Below are 8,369 nucleotides of genomic sequence, written 5' to 3'. Positions count from 1 at the left end.
TAAATGAAAAAGACACAGAAGTGGGATGATTATCATATCGTTTATATGTTCTCAATCTTAAAATCATTCATAAATCTAAGTGCAATGCAATCTTGTCACATACAGACTATGAAAAACAAACAACACAATGCACTAATCTCATAAACATTTTTTTTCTCACACTTTTAAGTTTTTTTTTTTCAAAATAAATGACGAAAATAAATGCAAATAAACAAAATAAACAAAAAAAATGCAAAAACAAACCCAACCCAAAAAACAAAAACAAAAACAAAAAACGAAAGGAAAACTAACATGTTGCAACAAGAAAATAATACAATAAACACATCTTCTCCACCCCCAATCAAAGACTGACATTGTCCTCAATGTTTAAACATATAAGCATAATAAAAGGAAGAGGGTAGCATTACCTGAGAATTGGCATCCAAAGTGAAAGCCTGCAACGTGTTAGTGTAAAAACAAAACCAAAAAAAAACTAAAATGAATTCTTTTTTTTCAAGTGAACAAAAATTTCTAAACTAATTATATACAATAGATGGACTAAGGGAAGTCCAAACAATCCTGGTAAACAGGTTCGTTCAAAGAAATGGTCTCATCTTCTGGAACACATCTCCCCAAGTAAGGTTTAAGTCGTTGGCCATTAACCTTAAAAATATTTCTATTTAGCTCTTAATTTTCTAGGAAACAAATGAAGTCTAGAATTATACAAAAGAACAAGTTGAGAAGGCTCAAAAAAATTTCTCAAAATATTTTTATCATGAAAAACTTTAGTACGTCCTTTGTAAATTCGTGAGTTCTCATATGCATCATTCCTGACTTCCTCAAGTTCATTCAATTGGAGTTTTCTCAAGGTACCTGCATCTCCAAGACTAAAGTTAAACAATTTGATAGCCCAATATGCTTGATGTACGTTCTAATTCAACAGGTAAATGACAAGGTTTACCATAAATTAGCCTATATGGGGACATACCAAGAGGTGATTTGTATGCAGTACGGTATGCCCACAAAGCATTAGTCAGTCTCAATGACCAATCCTTTTGGGTTGGATTCACCGTCTTTTCCAAAATTTGCTTGATTTCCCTGTTTGCAAGTTCTGCTTGGCCATTTGTCTGTGGATGGTATGGAGTGGAAATCTTATGGGTTATCCCATATTTTTTCATCAAAGCTGCAAATGGTCGGTTGTAAAAATGTGATCCTCCATCAATATTTTTTCATTAAAATCTTCATTGAGAAACTTTAACCGGAAGATAAAGAAATTAAAACCAAATTAATTTTTCAATGTTATCTTTTATTAATGATTGTTCAGAAAATGGAATTGCTCAATAACTACTCTTTTAATTTAAAAGCATGCTAAGTCAGTTCTTAACAATGAGAAAAATATAATTGAACTCATGAAAAGATAATAGCACTTAACATCTATCAAAATAAAAGGATATGAAAATATTGAACAACCAAAAATAAAAGAATTTAGCAATTCATACTATATATTGGATTAAAGAACAATTCACAAACTTACTCAAAGAACATTCCCTTTAGCCTTAGCTAGAGTTCTAGCAACTCATTACAAAGGAAAACATAAACTAAATGGATAAAGAAATTTGTCGTAGGGGTGCCCTTGCCAAATAAGTTGATGGGTGATTTATAGTAGTCAATGAGGTGAGTGGGAAGTTAATACATTTGTGGTGGGTGATGAAGGGTTTAATTGAGGGATTAATTGGATTACACATGTGTTGATGGTAGAGAGTTACTAGAAAAGAAATAACGGTGAGGTAAGTGGGCGTTAAATGGCTATGAATGACATGAAATAGGCTATTTAGCTTCAACAGTTTTGTCTTCTCTTCTCCCTCTTTACTTCTCTTTATAGTCACAATAATCCGACAATCAATTCTTCAATAAAATCCGCCAACAATTCTCTTCACACCTAGCTTGAACTTGGACAAATGTATGTCTTCAAAGGCTTTCCAACTTCCTACATAAGATAATTCACCTAATAAGTTCACCAAATTAATTAGAAAATTCATAAATTCGGTTGGTGAGAATAAAATGTAACAACAAGTAAAATTATATTTATTAAGCCAAAATTATATCATAAAGTCTCCAAAATAATATTAAAAAGATATAATTTGAGACTCTCATTAGCCACCCCCATGGTGTTACGGCCCAAAGACTCATTGAAGATGGTTTAGCCAGTTCTCTAGAAGACTGGAATAGACCTTTTATTCTAAACCTCCAGAACTCTAATGTTTAGTCCCAATCAATAAGAAAAGGATCGAGTTGCAACAATCCGATCCATTACAAAAAGATTGTTGATATATTGGGAAGAAAGGAAGCTCTTTATGCATAATCCAACCATCAATATGGCAGAATTCACCCATGAGAGCACTGAAGAACAAGAAGAGAGTTTACAAGAGGAAGTACTAGATTTTGCACCAACAGCACTGGATGACTCTTTGCCAGAAGTGGAAGATCCATTGTAGGAAATAAACTTAGGGATATAAGAGGATCCAAGACCCACTTTCATTAATGCGTTGTTGAAAGAACCACTCAAAGGTGAAATCATTGCACTTTTGCATGATTTTAGAGACTATTTTGCTTGGCATTATCATGTGATGCCTGGATTAGACAGAAAATCGGTAGAGCACAAGCTCTAATCAAACTGTGCATCCTTCCAGTCAAACAAGCCAGAAGAACAATGTCTATGGAAACAAAATTGAAAGTCAAGGAAGAAATAGAAAGATTGCTCAAGGAAGGATTCATCATACTAGCCATTTATGTTGACTGGGTAGCCAATATTGTGCCAGTTCTGAAGAGAAAAATAGGGCTTAGGATCTGTGTGGATTACAGGAATCTGAATGAAGCATCTCCCAAGGACGAATATCCTATGCCAGTGGTATATATGCTGGTCGATGGAGCTACCCATAACCAAATGCTATCTTTTATGGACGGCAATGCAGGATATAATCAAATTATGGTAGCAGAAGAAGACATCCATAAAACACCCTTCATGTGCCCAGGACATATAGGTGCTTTTGAATATACTGTAATGCCTTTTGGCTTAAGAAATGCAGGAGCTACTTATCAAAGAGCAATGAATTTCGTTTTCCACGACATGATAGGCCATTTTTTAGAAGTATACATAGATGATGTGGTCATTAAATCCTCAGAAGAGGGAGATCATGTATCAAACTGGAGAAAGGCATTCCTAAGAATGAGACAACATAAGTTGAAAATGAATCCCAAAAAATATGTTTTTGGAGTTCAAGCAGGAAATTTCTTGGGTTTCTTGGTCCACCAAAGGGGCATAGAGATTGACAAAAATAAAGCAAAATCCATCATAGAAGCTCTACCACCCCGGAACAAGAAAGAATTGCAGAGTCTCCTAGAAAAAATTAATTTTCTAAGGAGATTCATTTCCAAGTCTGCAGGAAAAATCTAGCACTTCTCCTCCTTGCTAAGGTTAAAACAAGAACAGACGTTTAAGTGGGAGGACCAGAATCAATAGGCTTTTGAGGAAATCAAACATTACCTCTCAAATCCGTCATTCTGGCCCCACGAAAGAGAGGCAGACCACTCAAACTCTATGTTTTTGCATCAAAAGTGTCCATTGGAAGTCTGTTAATTCAAGATAACAAGAAGGGGAAGGAACAGGCAGTCTACTATCTGAGCAGGACTCTGACAGAATTAGAAATGTAATATTCTGCAATAAAAGGCTTTGTCTAGCCTTATACTTCACTATTGTAAAACTCAGACACTACATGCTGCCCTTCACCATCTACATCATTGCCAAGACAGACCTAATCAAGTACATGCTAACAAAGACAATGTTGAGAGGCAGAATTGGAAAATGGACTCTGGCTTTGACAGAATTTGCTTTCAGTTATGTCCATCCGAAAGCTGTCAAAGGACAAGCTGTGGCAGATTTCTTAGCAGATCATCCAGGGGAAGAGATTGAAAACATGGATTCTTTGGATATAGCAAATGCAGATATGTTGACTAGAGCTCATACTTGCCTTAACAATCCCATCTATTCAGTTCACCTTACACCTTGGAAGCTGTACTTTGATGGGTAAAAAACTAATGTAATTTCTGGGGCAGGGATTGTTTTAAAGGAGCCACTAGGGATCATACATTGTTATTCTTTCTAGCTAGATTTTTAGTGCACGAACAACAGGGCTGAATATGAGGCTTTAATCATTGGCCTAGAAATGCTGGTAGAGTTAGGGATCCAATCTGTAGAAATCCTGGGAGATTCTATGCTTGTGTTAAAACAGATTGCTGGAGAATACAAGTGTTTAAATCCTTCTTTAGCTGTCTATCTAGTGGCATCCAGAAACCTTCTGATAGAATTCAGAGAAGCTACCTAGGAACACATTTCGAGAAAAGAAAACTTTGCAGCCAATGAAATGGATCAGGTAGCAACAAGTATACAAATGCCTGAAGACTGTGTGCAAAGGATCATCAAGGTAGGAAAGAAAAGTCTACCATCTGTTCTAACCGGAGGAATGGAGATAGATGTCAATTCTGCCATAATCACTGAAGATGATTGGAGAAATCCCATTATAAATTACTTACAGTATCCAACCCTGCCTTCTGAGAAGATGAGGTACTTTTGAGGTGCCTGGGAAAGAAAGAGTACATGAAGGTCATAGGAGAAACTCATGAAGGAATCTGTGGAGCTCATCAAGGAGGAAGAAAAATGTGCTGGTTAATTAGAAGGTATGGCTACTTCTGGCCAACCATGATGAAAGATTGCATTGACTACTCCAAGGGATGTGAGGCTTGTTAAAGGCATGACCTAATCCAGTAGGCTCCTTCAGTTCCCATGAATCTAGTAGTCAAGTCATGGTCATTCAGAGGATGGGCAATGGATCTCATTGGCAAGATTTATCCAGCCAGTAGCAAACAACACTGCTTCATCATTGTACCCGCAGATTATTTCACCAAATGGGTGGAAGCCCAACCTGTCAAATCCACTACATCTTAAGAAATCATCACTTTCATAGAAGAGCATATTATAAAAAGGTTTGGCATTCCAGAGTCAATCACAACTGATAGGGGATCTTCTTTCATACCTGGAGAAATGCTAGATATGGTAGAAGCATTCAAATTCAAACTACTTCAATCCGCTCCTTACTATGCTTAAGCTAACGGACAGGCAGAATCAAGTAATAAGGTGATCATCAACATTATCATAAAAATGCTTGAGAAAAATCCAAAGCAATCGCATGAGAAGTTATCAGAAACTCTATGGGCATATAGGACTTCAAAAAGAGAAGCAACTATCATGACCCTATATGCTCTAACTTATGGCCATGATGCAATTCTGCTAATGGAAATAGCAGTCCAGTCTCTCAGAATTGCTCATCAACACAGTCTAGTTGGAGAAGACTACTCTCAAGCCATGCTGCTAGAACTGGAAGGATTGGATGCAGGTAGGATTGATACCCTCAACAAACTCTTAGCAGGAAAACAGGTTGTATCAAGGGCCTACAACAGAAGAGTTATAAACAAGAGTTTTGAAGAGGGAGAAATAGTCTAAAAAGCAGTTCTGCCCCTTGGAACACATATAGCTGGATATGGAAAGTGGTCACCTATATGGGAAGACCCTTTCATAATTAAGCAAATCCTTGGAATGGGGGGCATACAGATTACAGGATCGACATAGAGATAATCATGCTGCACCAATTAATGGCAAGTGATTGAAGAAATTTTATCCAACTATGTGGGATTCACAGGCTGCACAAGCAGATCCAGAGATAAAGAAGGAACAAGATGAAACTGTTGTTTAAACTTCTGTTCAGAATTTATTTTTGTTCCGATTTGTTAAGTTTATTTCCTTTTATTTTTCAGCTTTTTTTTATTTTGTCAAAAGAAATTGAAAAATCCAAAAATTTCAACAAAGAAATAAACTTTTATTAGATATAGTCATTTTATGACTAAGTTTATTACAATTTCATAATTTAAATTTAAAACCCTAATTTCCTAAGGGTTTCCAGCAAACTGGCCTTCTTGATCAAAAGTTCCTTTTGGAGTAGCACCCTCGTGGATTGAGGCTTCTGCAATCTCCATTGTTGGCCTGGAAGCTGAGACCATATTTCGTATGAGGAAGGTCGTCTTGGTCTTACTACTTAGTCCTGCCCCAAGCCTGTTCTGCTTGCCCCTCAAGCTAGTCAGCTGCTTTTGAAGTTCTTCAATGTGCTTTTCCAGTTTATCAGCAGTAGTCTTGGTCTCCTTGTAATAGGCAACCATCATATCCAATTCTGCCTTCTGTTTCTGATGGTCAACCAGGTTGGCTTCATGAGTAGCTTTGCAAAATTCTAATGCTTTAAAAGAGGGCTTGAGATCTTCATAACGATTATGAAGATTGAGCACATCTCTCGCCAAGCCTAGGCTGATTTCAAGAATGGGCCTAGGAGCCATGTTTTCTCTATGCAGCAGGTCCAGGTCCTTCATCGGTTGGTCAACAGCTTCTTGGTTTTCTTCCAAATCCAGTGGATTGCCAGATCTTCACTCTATCCACTGCCTCATTCACGCCTTGGATTTTGCCTTGCCTGGAGTGGAGCTAAGCTTCTCCAGTTTGGGATTTTGCCTTGCCTGGAGTGGAGCTAAACTTCTCCAATTTGTCCAGCTAGGCATCTAGGTCCATAGCTTCAAACTTTGCCAATTCTGGATCAGCAAAGGAGGCCGTGGTGGATGAACCTAGAAGAGAATGGATGGGTATCTACAAAAAAAATTCAAGTCAGTTTTTCAGATAACGTCATAATAGGAAAAGAAAGAAAGACTAGGGTACAAAATACTCACGGCAACAATGGGAGGCTTTAGAGGGCTAGTCACCACTGCCAAGATTCCAGCAGCTCTGGGTACAAAATTCACTGTTCCTCATATGCCAAAACAACAGAGAATCTCTCGCCTCTGATCCTCGAAAAGGGCCAACTCCGAGCTCGTTCTGCCCTCGGTATTTCTTGTTGTTTCGCACTAAGGCAATACTTTCTGCTATTACCTCAGCAGGAATCTCCTCCTACAAATGACCATAAGTCAGAAGTTAGAAGTCAGAAGAACAAGAGCAAATGTAAAACAATCGTGCCATTAGAATGAAATCTCACTTCTTCTTCTGAATCTTTCTCTTTTTCTTTCTTCGAAGGAACATCTCCTTCTCTTTCTCTTTCTTTCTCCTTCTCCTGCTCAACAGCTTCAAAGCCTTTCGCAGCTTATCATCAGTTCTAAAAGTCTCAGTTGGAACGGCTACAGGCTCTTCTATCTCATCATATTCAACTCTGATCCTCTTTCTAAGTTTTTTTGACCTAGTAGAGGAGGAGGAGGACTTTCAGCTGCACAGAACAATGAATGAAGGTTAGAAGAATGGGCAAAGCAGAACGGATTCAAGGAAATAGTTGGGAATGTTAGAATCTTACTAGAAACTTCAGGCTAAGCGGCGCTACTTTGAGCAAGAGCAGCTTTTCTTTTCCTTCGCAGAAGGAGTGGCCTTAATAGGTGGTTGTTTTACCGAGTTTCATCCTCTTCATATCCAGAGGGAAGCTCCAGATCTCCAGCAGCAATGACAGAACTAACTGCATAGAAAAGCAGACAAATCAGATGCCAATCCAAAGCAAGAAAAGATAGAAGAAACAGAATGAGGGAAAGCTTACCAATCACTTCTCTAGCCTTGACAGACTGACCACCTATGTTCCTTGTTAAAGAAGGATCTGTTGTAGGCAGAACAAAATGTTAGAATCCATCACAGACAAAACGAATAAATCACAGACAGAATCAAGGGTCTACCTTCTATGGCTTGAGCATTGATGGCCTTGATGGTCTGCACCATGAATTTGTGAGTCTCCTCTCCTACATGAACAATCCAAGAATCCCAGCCATCAAAAGGGATTTCAGCAAAGGTCGGAGGCCAGGCCTTGGAATCTTGCTTTCCACCAAGCGCCAAACTCAGCAGAATCGCAGGAGTTCTTAGGTCGATATAGAGCATCCGCTGTTGTTTATCTTATTCACTGCGCATCGCATCCTTGTGCACTTCCGGATCATCTGCATCTCTCCGAAGTAGCCCGATTGCAACTCCTATAGGATTTGAGCAGAATGAGTGAGGGCAGCCAAGTTGTCTTGCGCAGAAGTTGGGATGATAGACTTCTATCCCCAAATGATAATTTGGAGGCTTTCCACCTTCATGAGGCAGATCTCTCGGCAGGGTAACACTCAGGAATTTCGTCCCAAGTCTATTCAGCATATTCCACTTCGGGCCCTCTCAAACAGCCGGTATCCAGCTAAAACTAGGGATAAGTTCTTTTGAGCACCACCTACCATTGAGCAATGACCTCTTGGTGCAAGGCTCAAGAACATCGTGCACTCCTCGATTGAACGCTTGG

The 8,369-nt window shown here is 38.5% G+C and overlaps 1 pseudogene; it reads right to left on the bottom strand.

The window, feature by feature from the left end:
- Positions 1 to 5,963: 5,963 nt before the first annotated feature.
- On the bottom strand, positions 5,964 to 7,975 carry LOC148920709 (uncharacterized; annotated as a pseudogene).
- Between the last annotated feature and the right edge of the window lie 394 nt (positions 7,976 to 8,369).

This window comes from Prunus mume, linkage group LG1 (assembly GCF_029339155.1).
Source record: "Prunus mume cultivar Tortuosa linkage group LG1, ASM2933915v1, whole genome shotgun sequence".
In the NCBI taxonomy this organism is placed as follows: Eukaryota; Viridiplantae; Streptophyta; class Magnoliopsida; order Rosales; family Rosaceae; genus Prunus; species Prunus mume.
This window is presented reverse-complemented; position numbering and strand designations above follow the sequence as displayed.